This window comes from Brachyistius frenatus, unplaced genomic scaffold (assembly GCF_029030835.1).
Source record: "Brachyistius frenatus isolate BFR_SWC_R1_liver_20210118 unplaced genomic scaffold, ASM2903083v1 Contig_54, whole genome shotgun sequence".
NCBI classification, from domain to species: Eukaryota; Metazoa; Chordata; class Actinopteri; family Embiotocidae; genus Brachyistius; species Brachyistius frenatus.
Genome location: NW_027210653.1, coordinates 809,339 through 832,688, shown reverse-complemented (window position 1 = coordinate 832,688; position 23,350 = coordinate 809,339). Strand labels below are relative to the sequence as shown.

General features: G+C 41.4%; 1 protein-coding gene across 38 annotated transcripts in view; it reads right to left on the bottom strand.

The window, feature by feature from the left end:
• LOC138624711 (receptor-type tyrosine-protein phosphatase delta-like) overlaps positions 1-22,614 on the bottom strand; it is a 350,030-nt gene extending 327,416 nt beyond the window's left edge. For 13 of the 38 annotated variants that reach the window (XM_069705103.1, XM_069705107.1, XM_069705104.1 and 10 more), the window contains exons 1-3: positions 22,466-22,614; positions 22,128-22,240; positions 21,948-21,983 (exon numbers count right to left, since the gene is read on the bottom strand). The gene's annotated coding sequence lies outside the window, so the exon portion shown is untranslated. The remainder of the gene's footprint in view (positions 1-21,947; positions 21,984-22,127; positions 22,241-22,465) is intronic. The other 25 variants (XM_069705113.1, XM_069705116.1, XM_069705115.1 and 22 more) reach the window with 4 other exon arrangements.
• Between the last annotated feature and the right edge of the window lie 736 nt (positions 22,615-23,350).

Here is a 23,350-nt window from a genome sequence, read left to right as displayed (position 1 = left end):
TAATTGAACTACTTGTTTTTTTCCATATTTATTAACCAACTAAAGGTCTGATTGGCTTGCTCACTAAACTGGGGTTAATGTAAACCACATAGGCGGCAGTGTGTTTGGAGCATGTCTCCATGATGTGAAAGACACACAACACTGACTGGCACAGAGGTGATGTCTTACATAATGAACTTGATTCAATACAGCATCCCTCATGTCACTCAATATTTAATCAACGCAGACTTTAAATAATGACTTTGTCATGCAGCACAGAAACAGCAACTGGGATTTGAGCTCAGTAGGGACAATCACATTGAGTAATATTCCTTCCGCCCAGTGACTTTGCCGGAAATGGTACCCTGTCTAGGTGAGACTGGTTATGAGTCCGATTACTCCTGAGCAATCGCGTCCAACGCAATAACCTCTGCATTTATAATAGGGTGTTTACAGAAAAAAAGGCCAGACAATTATTTTTTTTATGATTATACCGCGGTGGATGTGAATGATAATCGCCATTCAAGGTGAAAAAGGTGGGGTTGTTTTTTTTTTTGTTAAATGGAATCTAAAGACTGTCACTGAGCAGTCACTTCTCGGTGAAAACACTTACACCTGTGACGTACATACAAAAACCCACCCTCCTCTCTTTTGGCTTTAGCGCTTGAAAACACTTACGTCTGCCCCTGATAGTTTAAAAAAAAAAAAAAAGGCCTGTAGAAGTTGAGTGCGGCTGTGCAGTTCAATGCCAACGGCTGACAAATGCGTTGTGAGGGAGGCAGGCGGTGGCTGGCTGGCACTGGGTCTTTTAATTGGAAGCCGTGAAGGAGTGCTCGTAACTTACCTGAGATTCCAATCGACAAAGGGATCCTTTAGTGGGGGGGGGGCAGGCGTCCGGATGCCCCGATCGATGACTGCCATCTTTTACACCACAGGAGGGCAGGGCCCACAGTGACCAAGACCGTGACAACAAAATTATAGCTATTTGAACGAAAATAGAGTAATGGGGGGGGGGGCATGTTGAGATGGAGACCAGGGAGAGAGGCCCCTCCTGGAAAAATCAATGCTAATGACTAGTGAGTGCCGGCACACACACACTTCTACACACCCAAGTGCACACACTTGTATACTTAAACGCAAAGGACACATTATGCAATTTACCCGTAACCTGTGGGGGCACAGATCCACACACACACACACACACACACACACACACACACACCTAGATGATTTCATCCTTCTCATGCACGCACAAGCACCTAGAGCCATTTTAGGCCGGTTGTTGCATCAGCAGTGTAAATGACTGACATCCAATTAAAACACTGTTAAGGAAGCTGTAGTGATTACTGTCTCTGGAGCTCATCGATTGTGGATGGGCGCAGCTGTCTCATTACGCTGCTAACTACCTTGGCTTATTTTTATTCATCTATTTCTTTATTTATCTCTCCCTCCTACACTCACCATCGCTAACGGTGTGGCATTGACCTTTTCAGCACCCCCTGCCACTCTTGACTTATGTCTCTCTAACTCTCACTCTATGGTGGGAGCTTGAGGACGGAACGTGAAGAAGGTTGGTTGGTTGGTAAAGTGCGTCGCCGTGCTGATGTATTCGGAGGAGATAGATTAGATAGCTGATGTATGCACGTGTTGCTTTCTCAGCAAACTCTCCGGGAGTGGAAAAAAAAAGGCAGAGCGGAATGACGTCAGGAGAAATAAAAGAGACGGGAGAAAAGAACTTATTTGGCACTTTGTCCCATATGGACAAAAATACAGACGGAGAGAATAGAAAATCTGACTTCCTTCAAGCATTCATAAATTTAATGAGAAGCTCCCGAAAAAATGAACTTGCAGAAAGATTGCCAGCAGGTGGTATACAGAATCTGCAGAGCTACAAAGAAAGTCTTTAATCTTTAGGAGTCTCTAAAACTCCACCATAACATCATCATTAATGTTGAAGTACAGGTACGCACAGTCCGACTTTAAAATTAACTAGACCTGGTACAGTCAGTATTCAAAAGTAAAAGTAAGTGTGTGTGTGTGTGTGTGTGTGTCCGTGTCCCTTTCTTTCTCTCTGTCCTCTTCCTCCCCACTGCTCTTTATACAAGCGCTGGCCCAATTTCTCTGCAAACAATTGGACGGAATCAGCTGTCTTTTGCAAAGCTCTGCTTGTTTCGACCTCGGCGCAGGAAGCTCTCCAGAGCCCTTCGCACTGGTAATGAAGTACATGCAGTACTCACGTGCTAAACACCTGTACTCCATTATGCACGTAGCAGGCAGAAGCCATAAACAGATTTTCAGGTTTGGTATGACTACAGTGATGCGTGCTGCATTGAAATCATGCAGGTGCAAAACCAGCAGATGTGCAAATGCACTTGCAATGCCTTTTTTTTTTTTTTTTTTTTTTTTTTTTTTTTAATCAACAAGCTCAGAAGCAGCAGTTCCACTACTAGTTTGCAGTAGTAGCATTAATTAAAGCATGTAAATGCACCCAAATATATTCCAATGGGAAAAAAAATTCCCAAATATGTTCATATTGTACTACAACGTTGCAGTAAAGCTGCCGCCTAAATAAATGCACAATTCTCACTGACTTATAACTCTGTGCACATAATTTCTCATTGACAGGAATGTATCCTAAAACATAAATCAAGGTCAAAATTAGACCTCATTATAGAATAATATTCAATAATATTTAAGATGCTGTGCTGCAGCACTGCACACAAACTATTTTACTTATCTTTTCTTAATCTGCCAGTCTTGATTCATAATTTGCTCTTTTTGAGGTCAATAAACATGAAAGGTGCCAGTTGCACTCTCCCAGATTTCAAGGTGACGTCTTCACCTTGCTGGTTTTGTCCAACTAACAGTCCAAAACCAAAATATATTCAGTTTACTTTCACTCACAAGCGAGAAGAAGGACTGGTTTGCATTTTTCCATAAAATGATTACTTAAATGAAGATGATAGTTTCCAGTGAATTATTTGCCAATGCAATATCAGCTCTACTGTACAGCACTAACAGCACAGCGCCTTGTGATTGGCCTGGACCATTAGGAAACTGTCTGCTGCTTTTAAAGGCGATGACGGGAGCTGAAGGGATGGGCCATTATTAAACCCACTCAAACTCCACCTGTTGAGAGCGTATGCCTCATGCTACATATTTATTCATTAACTCCGATACATGCAGTGCCTCTCCGCTGCAGTTTAGTCGTTGTTGTTTATTTTACATGAAATAATGGGACATTCAGGAGCCTATACACTGTGAAGACCATATTATAGTCTTTTATTATCACAACTATAATTCCAAATAAATTCTGTTTAAATTCAGCATGTGCAGGAGGAGGCAAACATAAAAAAATGGCTGGATGCAACTGTATGGAGCTGAAGGCTCTGCGGCAGTGATTTTCCTTGCTGTTTTTTATATTGATAAAATGTATGACCTGTAGGCCCAGAAGAGCATGTGAATAATACACAAAAATATGAAAATATTCAATATTTATGAGCGTCTGTATACATGCATTTTGTCACACGGCAATTACAGTTTGATGTCCGGGGTGTATAGCACCTTGTCAATCTGCTGCTGATCAAAGAGCAAAGAGACGAGACCCCAACTGTCAATCATTGGACTAGACTAACGGCATTAAAGCTATTTTTCAAGTGTTATCACATATCCAACAGCAATGATGATATCACAGTCATTTTCTAAGGCCTTAGATGATGGCTCCAGTTAATGACAATCCCCATTCTCCAAAAATATATGTGTTAATTAAAAGTTTTCATTGCGACAACTTTCCTTTGTTTGATATCTACAGAGTTTTGCCTTCCTTTCTCCTTTTTGGGTCATGAAACATAACCAGTCCATGAAATATCAAGGCACTGCAATTCAACTGAAAATATGAAAAAAAAAAAAAAAAGTCCAAATTGAAGAATCAAGATCACAACAGCACCAATAGTGTGGTTGGACACTCCGTTTTGGTGACACCTGAATAATTCATACCCACAGAAATATATTCCTTCCTCTTTCTTGTCTTGTCTTTGTTCCATATTATTTGCGGCTCACTCATCTTCCATCTTCCGTCTTTCTTTTGTTCTTAATTTGCCTACCTCCCTCCACCTTCTCTTCACGTCTATCTGCGCAAGCCCAGGAACACGGCGGCTGACTTCGACACAACCGCGATTAGTCAGACACAAGCACATGATTATAATGCAGCAGGAAGCGCACACTTGCACAACCCCTCATTTCAGCATTAGCGCTCGTCACACTCAGAACTCAGATTTGGCATTCTTGGCGTAACTGAATGAATATTTTTAAAATTCGCTGGCAGTCTGTCAAATGAGGGAATGAAAGCGTTTTAGCCCTTGTTATAAGCTTGTTGCAGAGAATGTACGCAGAGGAAAACAAAGAATGCATATGCAATTAGAGGGAAGGAGTGTCTGAATGGCTTTGTGTGGGAGAATGCAGCGGCAGCCTGAGGCATTAACACCGACATTGTCATTGTCAGGTTCATATTGATCTGTAAGCCGGCCCTGTGTAACTGAACCGGCAGTGGGATCTAGTGACATGCTTTTCCTCTGTCGGAAGGTGTGACTGTAGGCTATTTGTCTTGGGTCGGCAAAACGCAGAGCTGCAGGGTTACAGGTCTGAGCAGTCGCTCGCGCTCGCTCCGTGAGGAACCTCTCTCAAAGTAATGCCATGTGCAAACTCAAAAGTCATTCAGTGCATTTTTGAATACGCTGAATGTCTGATGCTGACTCAATTATATTGATGAAAGATTGAAAGATCGAGCCCTCAAATGAGATATAAATAATGTATAAAAACCTTGATTTTGGGTCATTTCTTTTGTTTTTAATACATTCTCTGCTGTATTGATGTTCCAATTTAATTATTTACACGTATAGCTAAACCAGTGGTTCTTATCCTTTCATCTGGCTTCAAGCCTAATTATCTTCACATATCTATTAAATTAATAGACATTCACAAAGCCACGAATTGAGCTCTGGAAGTATAAATGAACATAGTAACTAATATCAGTTACTAATGATGTGCCGAGTTGGCCGCCTTTCTGTCAGTTATTTACTAATGATGCAATCTACTCGTACGTTATGTTACAAATACACGTCTCAAAAATGCAGGAAATTGCATTCACTTATTAGAAGTCAGCTGTATATGCCACCAACTTTTTTTTTTTTTTTTTTTTTTTTTTTTTAAATCCCAGCCGCTGGCTTTGTTGTTGCTGTTAGCTGGCAGCAGCTGTAAAAAAACCTCCCAACCTCAGCAGCTTAGCTGTTTCTCCTTCCAGCTGTTTTTTTCTCTCCTCTTCTGTTTTACTTGATTGATAATTTAAAGGGGAACGACTGTTTTTTTGTGATCACACTTGATGCAGTCCAAAACGTCTCTTTCACAGTATTCTGCCAGGAGTCCTCTAAAAAATAACATAAATTATTGATTTATAATGGCTAAGTTGGCAAAAGTGAAGTGATAATGGTTGAATGGTTGTCCGTATAGTAGACGATCACAAAGCTGTAAGTATGTTTTATTATTGCTAGATTAGATACAGTAACAGGACTTTCCATTGTTTCACTACTTTACTTTAAGAGACATGGAAAAGATGGTCATAGTTATACTTTGACTGAAAAAAACAGACCAATGACTGCACTGTAAAAAAAAATTAAAAAAATAAAAATCTTTAATTAATCTGCACATGTGGGAATGAGCTCAATTCTATTGTTAGAATTTAAAAGTTAAAATGGTGACCATATAAATTGTTCTTCTTGCTCTCCTCATGCACTACCATCCTGCTACAGTTGGTCAAAGTTCATACATAAAGTATACACTTTTGTAAGGTTTTTAAGGTAGCAGTTTCACCCTTCTGTTGTCCACTGACGCCAAAGGCCACATGGCAGGTTTGACTCATAGAATATCACCCTTTACTTCACACAGACAGCAGCAGGACTATTGAAAATAAAGCCGGTTTAATTTATATCACGGTGGCATTAACGCAAATGAGTATATTAGTTTCACACTGTCACTGGGAATAAGTGGCAACATTGATCTCTTGTCATCATGCTCATAATAGATTTTTTTTTCTCCCCCTCTGAATAAGTTATTGTGCGTCTTTCCCCCTGAGTACCTATGAGAGAGTTGCTTTCACATTTTAATCTCGCGTCATTAAAAACAAGGCAAATGTGCTTTTCTGCACCGTCCATGCCAATCACAACTACGCTGCTTGTTTGCATGTTTTTTGTTTTTTTTGTTGGTCGAAAATTTGTATGCCATGCCAGCTTTCAGTTATTGTTGGGATCTTTAAATAGTCCTTCCTCACAGAGACTTATCTCGAGAAAACGATTTTTCGAAATAAGTAGGATAAGATCAAATTGAAACTCAAATCCCTTAATAAGACAATGCAATTTTGTTATATGTACTGTCTCAGCCTCAGACCTTCGAACCCGACGCTCCGCCTGGAAATTTCTGCGAATTGCTGATATTAAAACTGAGTTGGAAATCCAAATGATTAAATGACCTAAAAAAAATCTATGAGCCATGGATTACAATGGACCATGTGCCTGGTGGGTAGATTATTGCTTTGATGTTATTACATTCATCAGTTCCCATGATTTTTATGCGTATATTTTTTGATTTAAGTATGTTGTAAATTGTTGATACAATCTATCACTGATATCAATACAGCCCCAGCAGACAATGATACATTCATGTGTTTTTTGACATTTTGTATGTGAAGGCAGCGAATTAAAACATATTTAAATGTCCAGACATCGTTCAAATCATAATTTAATAACATCACCCTGCAGCTCAACAAAAGAATCGATGGGAAGACGATCAGGAATTTAGCAAAATAAAATGCATTGTTACTGATTGAGCTTCAATATCTTATAGATTATGTCTTTGTGCGGAAACATTCCTGCCCCCTATTACCTCTCTAGCACACACACTCAGTGTATTCTCTATGAATAATCGTTTTATGAACATCACCATCAATGCAGCTATCCACTTAGCCCAGTCCTTGATTACAGAGTCTATTTGACAGACTGTAGAGGACACTGAGAGTTTTGGCATTACCCAGGGGACATACTTGGCCCTTCCAGTAAAAAGAGGCCACTAATGGAAGCGGAGGCCTTCGTCTCCACTCCACAATTTTATGCAGGCAATCCAGGCATTTATGGTAATCATAAAGCAGGGCCAAATGGATGGCAGAGGCAGCTCTAAGCGCAGAAAAACACAGAGTGACGCAGTCTTGTTGACAGCTGCAAGTGCTGCCACCTCCCTGTAAATTCAGTTACAGCAGGTGTCTGCGCAATGCAAGACAACATTTTGCCAAGACCCCAAAAGGGGACCTCCTCCACCCCCACATCTCTCCTGCTAACTCACTCTTTCTCACTGTCTCTCAATGTTTATGAACTTCTGGGGTCAGTTCATAAAAAAATTCACCGGGGTAAGTAGGAAGCTGATTGTTGAATGTTGGATGATTTTTTTTTTTTTTTTCCCCCACTTACTCCATGACACCACCCGTTCATCACGTCTTTGAGCAAACGCCTTGCTTGAGATGGAGCAGAGGTGAAGCATGAGGGACGGGGAAGTGCCGCTGGTGAATCGTGACAACACTTTGTTAATATGCGAGTTTAAATGTGGATAATCGTGTTGCTGTGTGGAGATGCTCCACCAAGATTGTGGCACAGCCTGGAGCTGAATGCTAATTTATTTTCTCATCTTCCTTGGCTTGAAAGTGGTAATAGCTGGTAGCGCACACTGGCCTGCCAAAAACCACAAGTAGCTGCAAGCAGTTGTTATCGCTTTGCCACTGTGGGTGATGGACGTAAAATGGAAAAATCCCTCCCCCACCATAAACAAATATGTATATTGCAGACATGAAATCGTTGTTTCCTGGGCACAGCCAAGGATGTAGATTTTCCACTCTGTGACTGTTATGAATTGCCTTTTCCAAGTGCAGATCCCTGGAATGCACACAACACATTAACCTCTCTCAATGTCCAAAAAAAAAAAGCAAGAGGAAATGCTTTCAGTGTGTGGGAGAAAATTTGCAACCCTTAATGACTCATTTAAGAAGATAATATTCAATTACAAGGATAAAAAATGTTTTTTTAAAAATCACTTTAGGTCAGGATTAGATAAAAGACTGAAGTGATGATTTTACAGTGCAGGGAGCATTAAGAGAAATTACACTCTGATACAGTAATCTGATGTAATGCAATATAAAAACTGAGAGGGAGGACAAAGAGCAGCCACAGTCTAGACATCCCTGTGGGTAGTCACTTGGTGGAGGGAAAAGTTACACTCCACATGGCCTCTTGTCCTTTCAGGCTGACTGAAACTACTAAACAGATTCGTAGACAGTTTAAGGCTAAACATTTGTGGATAGATTATACATTTGTGATCAGTGCACTCACAAGCTGATGGAAAAATAGAGTTATGACAGAAAACAAGAGCAAAAAAAATGGGACATATTAAAGTAGAAATTACTTTCCAGCCAATCCGCACCAATTGCACTGCTTTTATTCGATCAGAGTTACAGACCTCTTGGAGATGAACAGGATTATGAGAGCAAGGCTTCATTTTGCCATGCACAACAGACTGACAAGGGCAATAATGATGTGGTTTGTTACAGCCAACTCTTATCAGCTGAATTTAATCTCAGTCCACTGGAATTACATTCAGAGACCAATTCAAATATAGTGTTAGACAATGTAATCCATATCCATAGCCTTGAAAATCCCTCGGTGCATTAATTCATCCCATACAGTCCACAAGATTAATAGCAGGCCGGGGCAAGATGTGATAAAGTGAGCAGAATACATTGTCCCACCGGCCACCAGCACAGAGGCTAATTTGTATGGTTCTCAATAGGAGCGCACAGTGGTCATTGTTAAGACTGCTCAAATTTCATAGGCGGTAGTGCTATGATTATCTTGAGGAGCGAGTGTATTCACTGGTATAAAGCAGGTTAGGGCATTAAATCTTGTCGGCACTTGAAGTGGAGAGACTGAAGGATTGTTTCAGTGCTGAGGGCAGCAACAGTAAATCTCTGCGAAGCACTGACTGAAATACACCTGTGTAGGATTGTAACAGAGTTTGTCATAGAGTTCACTTACATGATTAGCCAGATTCTGTCTTAGCATGGTTTTATGAAATTGTGTCTTTGGAAGGTACTGGACCATGTGAAGAAGTACCACCGCTGGCCCACATGCATAGTAAGGTTGGCACCAGTCTCTGTGAAAATATAATCTGATTTTTCATAAATGTTCTGCTTCTCTAAACTAATGCAGGTCCTGTTGTCCAAACGGTTCTCAGTGAAAGTGTGTTACATTTTGTATTAACTTTATATTTATATGTTAATTCTGATTTGTTAGATCTTGAATTTTGTTAAACCTCAGTACTGCATTGTAAAACATGTCAGTGTAGTTACAACTTACGATAACCAATACTACTCATGTATGTGCAGTTAAAAAAAATAGGATGGTACATTCAGTTGCCAGTTAGTTTTGCTTTGCATAATAAATACAAAATGGGGAAAAAGTTGAAATAGGTAACAGATTCTGCCAGTCAACACCTCCAAAGCTCACTAATCACCAAGAGCTTACAGTTTCCACTACTTGCCTGAACTCAGTGCATCCATCCAAGAAATAGTCACCCTCGAAATCCCCTGGACAAACAAAGCTTGTTGTTTCTTTACTGTGGTGTTTCGATGGATTTAACAAACGAGGACAGGCTAATTGCTGAACTTTCGAGGCACTGGTAGTCAAATTTTGTTTCAACTTTTGCACCACTTCCACTCTTTATGCTTAGCTAAGCTAACAGGCTGCTGGCTAAAGCTTCGCGTTTGACATACAGACGCCAGAGTGGCATTGATCTTCTCATCTTTAACATTTTGGATGATTCTTTTTTTTTTTTTTTTTTTTTTTTTTTAAAAGGAAGAAGATCGTGAGAAAACAAAGAATTCCACGACCGTTTGTAAGTTACTTTGCAAAGTACAGCGTGACACCTTTATTATAAGTTTCCAATAACTTGACTCGCTGGACTCACAGTTTCTGTTCGGGCTTGTACAAGGGGTTATTGCCTCTGGCATAACTACTAGATGTAACACACCCCCACATCACGCTGACGGAACACAGAGTGGCTCAGCGAAAGTCCACATCACAGACAGAGAGCGAGTCGAAACACAGTGCTCCTCAAATTTTCTGGTTAACAAGGAAAGTAGCTTTAGACCGTAATGCTCATAAGTGGCGTGCCTTTGAAAGCAAGTTACTGTGCGTTTGTGTGAGACTGCATTTGAACATATGTTCCTCTGGGTCACATCGGAGATCTCTCGCATTTAACCCCGTGCCCTTTCCCTACTTAATGGACTTCCTTGAGACATAGCCTCTTGCTCACACACACGTCTATCGCTTTCTTTCTCTTTGACGCTGAAGGTTTCGCAAACCCTCTGCCGGCTCACACACACTTCGCCATTTCTGCCCATTTTCTGCAATAACGAAGTTCGGACTGGAGGACATTCCTGAAACACTGTTGTTCAATCACGTTTTATCAGTGAGGTTTATGATAGATGGTGCATAGTGTATCCCATTAGAAAGTGGGAATGTGAGTCATCATTGTGCTGTGCATGCATGTGCAAATGGGATGGTTGCAGCGATGTATTATACTGACAGGGAAAGGAAAGATAAGACAGTATTTTCACACAGGAAGTGAATGATTGGGCCTACAATAGAGGTATGGAAGAAAAACTGCTATATGTGTTCATAAGTATCATTTTCTAAGGCCCTTCGAGGTTCACTGCCAACAGTATGTTTTGAAATGCAATGAGCATGTTTTGCATTAAAGCCTAAATGAGCACCAGTTCTTGTGTTTCAGCCTTACAAAACAAGCCAAAATGAGTCTGAAATATCATTTACAAAGGCATGAAAGAGTATTTATATATAGGTTTCCCATTCAGCCACTCAGCACTAAGATAAACAGAAAACATCCCCTTCAGGAGAAGTAGCAGATGAACTGTTTGTGAGGTAGTTCAAAGGCAAAAAAAACAATCCCACATTCAGACCACGGTACATCGTAGAAGGGAAAATGCATTCAAGTTGGAGCAGAAAAGAAAGAAAAAAGATCTGCTGTAAAGCCATAAAATACAATTCATCTTGTCGCGGTCCCTGCAAGGAGCGTGTAATCGCAATGACACACTGGTGTAATCCATTTAAAACACTTTGGCTCAGGCCTAGGCTGCTTTGACTTCCTCTGCAGGCTTGTGCCATCATCTTCATTTCAGATACGTTTCACTGACTGCCTGCTATTAGCGTAAATGTGTAAGCTGCCTTGTCGTCCACCTGCTCGGGCTGCCAGGCAAGCATCTTGTCCCAGATGCATTACATGACTGGCACGAGCATCAGAAAAAAGAAAAAAAAAACCTTCCAAAAGATAATAACCCGCTCTTCTCAGGCAGAGGTGAAGTGCAAGCCTATTCGCTTGTCCACAGACATGTAATCTGTCTCGAGAGGTGCTCTCTCTTCTGGCGCCTCCGAGCTTTGACTTTCTGAAGCAGGGTGGACCCACCCAACCTGACTAGGCAATGAGCTGAGAGCAATGGTGTCACAAGAGCGCTGAATCTCATTGAGAGTTGCTTGAGCAAACATTATCTCACACTGAACCGTTGCAGCGGTGTCTGGGGGGGAGGCGCCGGTGAGTTATTACACAGCGAGTTTTAATCTTACAAGAGGAAATACACTGCTGCCATTTAATGTAAGGCGACCAGAGGGCAACCTGGGTCCTTTCTGCACGGGCTCCTCCGTGCAGGATCGAGGCTAATTGAACTAATTACGCACTCAAAGGGACAAAATTAAACTGCGGATGATTTATACTCACCTATAAACTTTGCCCAGGACGGCTGCTCACCACTAGTGTGTTTATGCATCGATGGTTTAATTAGGACTGTTTGTTAATGGGCTTTGAGAGGTCTGGAGTATTGGTTAAAAATAGTCAGGGTCAAGAAGGATAAGAGGAATAACAAACAGTGGTTTCACTACAGCAGTGTTCCTCATTAAGAACCTTTAGTAGACCTCTTAAAAGGCAGTATATCACTGACTTACTGACAGTGCTTCAGTTAATGATTATTTTCATTGACAATTACTCTGAATCGATAACCTTTGATAGGTCATCAAAAATCAACAATATTTGTACTCATGTGAATGTCCATTAGTACAGTGTACGTTGTTTGAAATGCATTAAGGGCAGATTTTTCAAAGAGTTTCAAATTCCTTGTTCTTCACAGATAAGAGTACAAAACAAACATATGAAATTTACAGTCGTGTATAAAAGTCAAATTTGAAAAATACATATTGGACATTTTGGCACGACAAATGATTTTAATGGTTTAGAAAATTCAATTCATCAATTCATCAAACCAACACTATTTGTGGCCTTGTGCAGAAGAAAAAAGCTTAGCATGGGGTGCTAATTAGGCAGCTCAATGCACTGAAGTGAACCACTGTCAACCAATTCTAATTGAACAAAACTGAATTAGATGAGAGAACCCGTGCATGAAGAGATGTGCAGCTGCTGGACTATCTTCACACCTATTACAACACGGAGGTAATTGTGTCAGGCTGTGGTGGCCACCAGAGAGCTTCTTTTTTTTTTTTTTTTTTTTTCATTTTTTGAATGAAAATGTCAGGTGAAAAAAAATAACCTTCCAACCACTAGTGAGTCAAAACTTACATTGTCTTTGGAACCAAATCGCACTTTTACCTCAGCCGCTATGGAAAGTACAGATAGCCCATTTAGTAGTCAGGTAGGCTATAATGTTCCAGATCTGCTCAAATATTCGAACTTATCTCACAAGCTATGCTGAAAACTCTTTCTCTCTCTGAGGATATTGCATTCCCCAAGTCAACAGTTCAATCTCACCTTACTCACCCACCTCTCTCCGAGCAGCAGATGCCATCATTTTTCTTGCCGCTACCTCTTTCTCCTCACCCACCTTCATTCTACACCCACTAGATGGATCAGCTCTCCCTCAATCCATGCTTCCTGTGCGCCTCCTCAGACGGGGAGATTGATTTGTCTACAGGATGCCTCTGACCTTTGATATGATCCAATAAGGGACGCACAGCCCTAACCGAATTAGACAATCAAAGGGGAGGCACATTAGGAGCGATATGAGGGTGTTTTCCTTTCGCTCATAGCATACCTCTGCTTTTTCTATGATGGTTAAATCCACTGTCCATCTCCTGCCAGCCTCGATCAGACACCCAGGGGAAAATAAAAGATGTGCTGTCAAATTGCACTTTGCCTAAAGGCTCTTTGGGCCAAATTTAATTTGCACCTTCCATCGATTTTCTCCTTACTCCCAATTCAGTTGATCCTAATGTCATCTATGGTGTATTTCTGTTCCATGCAGGAATAGATGGATACCTTGCTCTGGACTGCTGCATGTCAGAAGACAGTGTATGCAATATGTCTTCCTTGTAGTGTCAGGGGAATGAAATGATTGAGAAACTGCCCTTTCCTTTGTGTGTGTGTGCAAGTCAATACACTGACTTGACTTGACTTCATCCTCCAGTTTGCTTTCAGAGTTGATGTGTAAATACTGTAACTTTAACAAACAGAGAAATGTATTTATTTATGCATTCGTCCACTTTTTTCACTGCAGAGTTTGCTGATTAAAACAACAGACTTGGATACCTTCTGTTTAGAAATTCAAACCATACACACTTTTACTTTCACAAAGGGATTCTGGGCTTCATCTTATCAGTAGCTGGTTGCTATTATGTTGCAATGAGCCTAAGTTGGACTGACACCTTTGGGTGGTCCAGGTTAAAAATCAAAAAGCTCTGTCACCTCTAATCACTGTTTAGCAGTCTCTCTCTGTGCATGATTGTGGTGACAGTACTTGTTATGCCTTTTTGCGCACTTGATTTCTGCAGGAGCAACTTACAGAAAGAAGCTATGAATTGAGATGTTTAAAACGGGTAGGAAGCATGTAAGGTCTATTTATAACGCCTGAATAATGAATGATAGATAATTAAGATACTCAATATGCTGGAGTGTAGCTATGATGTGAATCACATCATTAGAAACACTGCATCATGATGTGGAAACAGACAAAATACTGATGAAAACACATAAATCGTATCATCCAAAAAGACAGCGCCTCAGCCTCTACCTGTTTTGACATTTTAAGAACCACTAGGGTGTCGGGGCTGAGTGAATCTCCATGACGGCGTACCTAAAAAAACAAAAAAAGTTGACAAGGCAGACAGAAGAAAGGATAGGTTTTGACAGATCCCAGCCTTCTTTCATTGGAACATATGAGAGAGGAAAACAAAGGGAGGAAGAGGAGGATAAGGGAAGGCTGTGGCTTCAAAGTGGGCTACGGTGCTGCAGAGCCAGCAAATGGTGTGAAAGCACATATATCAACTTGCATGGATACACATGAGACCTGGTATCACAAGCCACGACACATAACCAGGCTTGTGTATGAACAGAGAGAGGGTGCTTGTGTGTGAAGGGAGGATGAAGCGTTGGGGGTAGCACGAAGAGATGCAATTCCCCCACCACCACCTCCTTCGGGCAAGTCAGTACTCCTCGGTACCATTTGTTTGTCATCTTAACCTGGCAGAGAGCTCAGGAAGCCTGGGTCTTACATAAGCCGTACCCAGCATGGATCTGTGCTAGGGAACTGATCCCTACCAAAACCCTCATTGTTATTCTCTCATGATGCCGAGGGATCTGCCGAGCACCCACAGCCAAACCTACAGCAGGGCTGAGTGGGAGGTGGGGGTGGTGTGTTTACATGTGTGCTCTGTCAGGGGACTGAGCTAACTGTACACACAGGATTATAGATGAAACACAACTTTCAAAGCTCGTGCTGTTAAAATGTCCACTGTTGTGTCCGCACACAATCGTCTTTTTTTGGTTTTCAGTCTCAAATCCTCTGCTGCTATGCTTTTGTCTTTCCCATGTCAATTTCCTCTATTGCAAATGTATTCATAAAAAGCTACACGGGCCACAAAAAAAAGCAAGCACTGGATTCTTGTTCATTAATCCTCCCAGGTCTGTTACATTGCAGACTCTATGCGATCATAATCATTTAAAAGACTCCACGAGACAGGTCTTCTTTGTCAAATCGAATTTCTACTCTGTAGAATAACTCCCCTATCACTGAGTGCTAGATATTCATCAAGGGAAAAGGGGAAAAAGATTTCAAAATGTACAATATAATAGAATCTAGCACACTTCCAGGGATGTCCACATCTTCCTATGTGTAGAGATTACACTCTGCAGCCTCAGAGCAGCGGAGCCTGTCAGGGATTTGATTTAAATGTCCAAGGTGTAGAGCCTGATCAAAAAGTGTCCGCTTTCAGTCTGATCAAAGACAATGAGGCCTCTGGGTCCTGTGAAATCCATGCTGCGCATATTTACAGTACAGAGCTCAGCTCCACTCAATAAAATATGCATAAAGCATCAATTGCCTTATCTCCTTCAATCATCTCCAGCAGTTATGCAAATAATGTTGAGATCCACGTATAGATTTTAAATGTCAATTCGGTCACGTTTGGAAGCAGAAATTATTCAATCACTATATTTCCTGTGGCCCTGCATATACTTTTTACTTACACTGAGACTATACTGCAGCTGCTTGTAAAATACTATTAATAAATGATATGCCGTGGATACAAGCCTCACTGATCCTACCAAGTTTGACTACTGCACATTCAATATGAAGATTTATTTTTCAATCTCGGGGGACCCGTTTTTTTTTTCTCCATAAAACCAAATAAAGGCTTTTCTGAAACTAAACCTTGTCTGAAAACAAGTTTTAAAGCTGCATTATAGCCTAACAGTCCAACTTGTTTCCTCTTTTCCTTTCAGCAAAACTACAATGCGGATGCCCATCATGGCGTGGAGAGGAAATGTTGTTCACCGCGACCTCCAAGTGACTGCTGGAATGGGTTTAAGGTAGGAATATAAAAACGTAATAGTGTGAATCTATGGCTGCTGGGGCAACTTCTACATTTACAGCTAAAACTAAAAGTAAGGCTTCATCCAAAATATTCTCTGGAAGCAGCATTTCTGCCAGCCTTTCTTTTTTTTTTCTCATTACTGACCTGAAAGGACAGGAAGAGAAAAAAGCTTTGCATGTGTTAAAAAAATAAAAAAAAATAAAAAAGAGAGAGAGAGAGAGATGGGAATGTGTCTGGAATTATAAGCACACCTGAGAAGAACACAGAGAAAATGAATGTTATCTTGAGGTCAGAGGCAGCTCATCTGACACGGAGTACAACAAACCGCCACTCGAGTTCACTTTCCTCTTCTGGTACTTTCTTTTTTTGTTGTTTTTTTGTTCCAACTGCTTTGATTCGCTCTAGCCTATCCCACGGTGGAAGTCCCTCGGATAACAACCGAGGAGGTCTAATTGATTTCTCTTGTTCATGTCAGTTAGAGGCAGCGGTATCGAACTGTGCAGAGTACCCTGGCTCCAGCTTGCCTGCATTATTCCTCTCCGTTTTCTTCTTTGCCTCCCTATAGCCCTGCAGACTATAATGCTAATACTCCAACATACCATTGCCCATATGAAATCTCACAAGGTGCCAGATAGCAGAGGAATGCCAGGGCAATTGCATGTGTGGAGATAAAATACCCACATCATAGTGCTGTACACGTGGCTTACAAAAAAGGTCAGGTTGTAAGATTACACTGGCATTTGCTCTTTTGAAGGCACACCAAGTCATTATCTAAGCTAGCACATATTGCATCAAAAGAACTAAGAGCAAGATATACTAACAAGAAATGGGTGAAGGTGATATCATGAATGCCCACACAGTCTACTCCAATAGAAAGCAGCTCTGCAGCACCTTTGCAGCCATGATTTGTCCGATTACGTGCTTTTAATGTACCTTCGTAGACATGTTTAAATCCCACGATCAGCATTGTTGTAGTGGATTGTTTGATAATGTACAGATGTTGCTGATACTGTTTTCGCCCTATACTGTATATAGTTATTAGTTCAGGCAGGGATTCTGTCTCACGGCAGCACATCTATAAAATTCTCCTCTTGTCTTTGTCTTTTGTCGGCATCCATCAGATTTGTGAGTTCCTGTCATGTCAATGCAGAGAGACAGAAATGTTCTCTTTTTTCCATTCGAACTTTAACGGCACAAAACAGACACAGATTTTCTTTAGGCAATAACAACACAGTCGACGGTCAGGCAGGGAAGGGAAAGCTCCACCGCATCGTTTGCTGCTGAGATATAATATATACTAACATTTCTAGTCGTGCATCGTTGAGCCTGGGTTACAAGTACTGCTGGAGAAATTAGGTAACAGCAAATAACAAGAGTGCTGTGAGTGAACAGCTCTCTGTTGCAAGGTTAAGACAGCCAAGGACAAATCAAAGCCCAGCACTAATACAATGAACCGTGTCTCACTGACACGACTTCAGACTTCATCCATGCCAATGTACACAACACCCAGCTAACTGTTCCTGCATGGTAGATCAGATGTGCTATCTGCACATATTGTGCTCTGTATTCACTGCCTGTTTTTTGTTTGTTTTTTTCAAAGGGATAAAATAACATAGGATAATGTTTCTTTTAAAAAGTAGAAGTGTCACTATTAACCAATGATATGCATCTTTTCTCGCTTTAATACTCTCAGGTGTTTGACTTGTCACAGCCTTACTTGCTCTGTCATAGTATAATCAGCAGCTTATGGTGGCTAATGTTAACTGATAGCATGCTTAAACCAGATTTTGCGGACAACAGTGAGTCACCTGACTGACTTTGACTGTCTGGTTTTTTTTGGCATTTTTTTCATGCTATGTTCGTGCGTTCGAGTAAGGGGACAAAGTTCAGATTCAGGTTAGTGGAAACAGTCTCACTTCAAATTAAAAAAAAATAATTAATTAAAAAAAATCCTTGCACAGCAAGGTGCATGCACTGGTCAAGGGGCACCTTTGGAAACCTTCAGCAGTGACTGCAGATGTCCTTTTGGAAGAAATAGAAGAAGAAAACTCAACTATTTATCCCCCATTCAGACCCTGAAAACTAATTTAATTGGCTAATTCAACATTTTTGTTGACCTGTTTCAATATACAGTCGAAATACCGATTTACTTTGATTATACTCTAACCCAGAAAACGTGAAAATTGACTGTCATCCGATGAGACTTGACATGTTGATACGTAGCTACCTATTAGGTGACAAAAAGTACATTTTAGCTGCATTACTTGTGCGTGTTCTGTAGTGAGTCCTGACAATATTTTTCTTTTTTTTTTATGATCACTTGATATTTACTTCAGTGTCAGTATTACACTTTTTTTTTTTTTAACTAGAATGTGACCAGAGTAAAAAGAATGTGTTAAACAAAAAAAGTATCTTAATTAGACAACATGAGCAGTCTGCATTGCAACCTTCCTACTGTACCACATACATCAGGCTTAATAGCACTGATGTCTGCTGCAGTAGGCAAAAGTTGTTGTTTAACAACTTAATGAGTGTCTGATTTATGACTGGAGCCATGTGCCTGATAAATAAACATTACAGGTGAGAGGGTTTTTATCTCATGGAGCATTTTCTAATCAACAGCTCAGAAAAATACATTATACTTAAGTTTGTGCGTGTGTGTGTGTGTGTGTGTGTGTGTGTGTGTGTGTGTGTGTGTGTGTGTGTGTGTGTGTGTGTGTGTGTGTGTGTGTGTGTGCGCGTGTGGGGCTGCTAGAGTCAATTCAGCTCATCATTCATGGCTTGCTGTATACAGTGTGTGCATGAAATGGCTGATTATTTTGCATTTGCATCTATCAAATTCTGAATCTCCAACATTTCGTTTCTGTATTGAAACATCATCCAGAAGCACAAAATGACAACACACACACTGACATTTGATGAATATTCCCTCCGATACACGTGTGCTGTTCTTATTTTCAGACACGTGACTAACCACATCTGAGGTTATGTGACGTGCGTGTTTACGCACATCTATTTGGGGATGGATTTGTGTTGTCCCCCCACTGTCTTAGACTCAGAATGAGGTGTGCCTCGTGGCACGCAGCCGGGGGAGTCGTTAAATTTAGCGGCGTCAGAACATGCAGTTTCACAGAGGCTGTGTCTCACTCACGCCCTGTGAGTGAGCGGCTCACTGCAAGAGATGAGAAACTTTGGCAGCTAATGCATCAGCTAGCACAAAATGAAGCCTGCCTCATCCAAGAGCATTAAGATGTGGATAAATAAATAAAACATTGCCACCATGAGAGGAGAGGCAATGTGACAGCGGGATATTTTTTTTTTTTTTTTTTTCCTGCTTTCATGTTGGCAGGCACAGACATTTTATTTTGGGATGAATCAAAATTTCCTGAAAACGCCTGCGCCAGGTGTATCTAATTATCTGACAGCGCATCCTCATTATAAAACGGCCCCTGGGATTCGGATACTCGGCTTGCCGAGCTTTGGACCGCAATCAAGGTGTTCTTCACAGTATAAACACATGGATAATATATCCACTACTTTTTTTTTTTATATATGTGCCGTTTCCACCTTTGGTTGCTGTGAACGGGGCAATATTTGCTCTCTTCTAATTCAGTGCACACCTGTTTTCTTTGGAAAACAATATGTGAATAGAATATCGTGACTGTAATTTCAACTGTATACAACGTGCGACATCTAACAAACTACACTGTAAACACAGTCTAAAAAAAATCTGCAATGTAGAGGGAAAAAAAACTACATTTATTAGCAGCAGTTATGACGTCCCCTTGCCATCTCATCCATGCCTCGATTGTGTCACCCGGATGAAGTTTATTGACCGTGATTACAGCTTACTCCTGATTCTTTCCATGGAGATGTAGCAGGCGAAAGAAAAGTAAGTGTGGCATCAACACGGTCACTGTTAAGCAGCCGATGTCAAGGCATAATTAATGAGAGAAAAGGATTTGCAGAAACGCAACTCTCTGACCGGCCATGCTGGCTGTGGCTCTTGGGGGTCACAGTGGAGGAGCTTGTGCAACTGTGAGCAAGCAGACCTGTCTTCCCGGCTTACGACTTCTAGCAGCAGCTCAAATCCCATCCAGCAGTGATTGATGTGGGCCTGGCGAGTAGTTTTGGGAGTATCACTCAAAGGGAAGACGAAGGAAAATTGCCGAATGTTGCCAGTTTATAAAATGGGAGTGATGACGGCGGAGGGACATTCTTACCTGGGACTAATCCTTGAAAGCTTTGCGGCAAATTGCCTGACAGCAAATGATTCAAATCCACTTGTGTGCTCGAAACTGTCCCCACACTGGGACACCTGACCTGAACCCCTGCTGTAGTTCAACATTTCCAACATTTCGTCATGTTGAAATTTGTTGGGCGAGCAGTATCACTTCAAAGAGAGAGCGTGTGTACCTCTGCTGGTGTTCCAGTTGGATTTGTTTATTTTCACGTTAGTACTGGCAATGTCACATTCATGTATTTATTGTTTATCATGAATTCACGTTCAGTTTTTTACGCCACGGTCACAGTGTTGCTCTGTTAATCAGTGCGTTTACATTTCAAGCTCAGATAGAGATAGATAGATAGGATAGATGGAATCATGCCAAATAAACTCATCCGAATCAAATCTCTACCCCAGAGCGAGTAAGCAAAGCTAAATCAAGCCTTAATTAGAGCCCGAAGGGAAGACCTCTGTAACGCTGACCACAAATCAGAAAACAGCTTAGTATGAAGCCAAATGTTCTGCATAAATACAAACTGTGTTATTAACCCTCACGGGGGTCTTTCACTGTAGGTATTAAATCCCAAGTGCCCTCATGTCACAGTCTCCTGTCCTGTGCACTTCCCCATTTAGTTCTTTTTGAAATGCAACAGTAGCCTATATCTTGCACTGCCTCCTGACTGGCAGACCGTAATGCTATTTGCGCTCCTCGATGGTCATGCTCACTTAGCCTTCTGTCACTCCACACTAGCCAGGGAAGACACATCTCTCTGGCTGTGTGAGCTGTCCGTGCCCTCATTTGCGATTGCTTCTCCTCGGCTTGCTACAAAACACAGAGGAACTCAAACTTTTCAGTTCATTATCTTGCCTCTTAGTGGCTTCCCAGTTGCTTTTTTCCCCCCCTCTTTCTCGGGCTGCAAAGTATGACTGCAAATCACAGGTAATTGGCTTTTTGTGAATAACTTGTCAGTAGTAGTCCGGCAAATACTCTTCAACACAGAAAAGGGGTTGTATATATTATGGAACAGCCAAATATAGCAGGCTGTGGAGGGAGAAAAACATGGGCATGTGCTGACATTACTGCGCATGATCCGCTGTCAATCACCAGTCAAATATGTCATCAAAGCATGTCGGATAACAGCAGCAAAATGGGTAAACTGGGTGAGTCACAGCCCACCCACCGTCTCCAACACCTAAGTCAGGAGCCTTTGGGCACGCACAAACGCGCGCGCGCGCGCGCACGCACACACATATAGGCTACATTCAAAGATAAACCATCCAATCCGCCACAGTCACCAGAACCAAACATTTGACTAAACTTTCTCAGCACGTCCCACAACTAACACGCAGCATGTCCCACAATATGCGGACTGTCGTCGCGTGCTTGTGCATCCTGTGTGCGTCTGAACGAGGGGCAGACCATCGGTCGGGGCAAAGATGGCTCTGGCTTTTTGAGCACCGTGTGTGTTATAAATGGTGACGATAAAAAAAAATAACAAATAAAAAAAAAAAAAAAATCTGTAAATATCTCGGCACCATCTGGAATATAACAGCCAGCAGCAGACCGGTGCACATTGTGCGCTCCATTATCCATAACGCAGCTCCAAGACATGCAAAAATATGCACCCGGGGCTGATCGCGGCACGACACACAACTTGGAGTGGACACAAAAATCGACACTTAATTCCACACATGGAAAACATGACGAGCTGCTCTCAGCTGCAATTCACGGCATTAGAAGATGCAGAAAAAGTACTACTTACTATATACCCAGGCGGTAGAATGCAAAGCCCCGGTAACTGTAATTAAAATAGAAGAATGGGGGGGGGGGGGGGGAAATGAAGGACGCGCTTGTTTATTTTTTTTTTTTCATCAAAAAAAAATAAACTCATCGTGGCCACAGCTGTATGCATTTTAAATCATGAAGCTTTCCATCCACTCACCGGGGCTGTCCGAGTAAATTCCTTAGGAAATTCCAGAGGAGTCCCTTCTTTCTTCCCTCAAAGTCAGAAAACAGCAATGCTTTTCTTATTCCAAAAACAGGCCCCTGGTTGAACTGAAAGAGAGAAGAGACCAAAAGAGCCACAACAAATTCCATTAGAACCGGGAATCCCCACCACCACCACCACCACCACCACCACTACCCAAAAAAAAAAAAAAAAAAAAAAAAAAGTGTTGACATAACATCTGTGAAGAGCAGCAAACAAAACCACAAAAAAAAAAACCACCAAAAAAAAAAAAAGGCAACTCGTAATAAATTGGCGGAATGGACAGATGGTACCTGCTCTCTTTATCACTGTCGGGAAAGACAATGAGAGCGGCAATAAGACGGGCAGAAAACTGAGAGAGCTGAGCTTTTCTTAGGAAACGCAGCCCCGGCGCGCTGTCAGATTCTACCAGCTCACACACACTCGCGTACACACGCACTCGCACACACTTCACAGCTCCCGGCGACGGCGGGAGAGGGAGAGGGAGAGGAGAGGAGAGAGCTGGGATGCTGCGCTCAGAGCTGCGCTTCACGGTGTAGCCGCTTGATGGCCAGCTAGAGGAACAGCTGACACTGGGATATTTGCCACATTTAACAGCCACGTTGTCCTTTTGAATCGGGTGCTAAAGCTGACACGTCTGTGGTATTATTGTAAACAGTCTTAATGTTAAGATCATCTGAACTAACACTGAAATTGCTTCTGTGATTATTTGTTGTTGGCTGTGGCTGACATATCGGACATTCACAGCTACAGAATGGCAGCTCAGTTATAGCTGTTGGCACAGTGATATGTAACTAATTGCATTTATTGGAGTGCCTTAATAAGTCTAAGTAGAAATTTGAGGTAGCTACTTTTTTTTCCTACTGCAGTGGTTTTAGTCCACCATATTACAGATTGAGAGTTCACACATACCATATGATTTAATAAACGTGTTGTACTGTTAAACTGTTGTAGATTAAACTACCCAACAGTATGTTGAATATTTATCTCTCATATTTCAATTGCATTTTGCTAATAATATTCACCTACTAAAATGGCATTTTAGGTTCTAGACCTTTACTTTTATCTGTGTTTTTATTGTGGAGTTGCAACTTTTAATTAAATAAGCAGCGTGTAGGATTTAGTGACCTCTAGTGGTGACCAGATTTAACACCCCTGGCTTCATCCTCAGCTTCCAG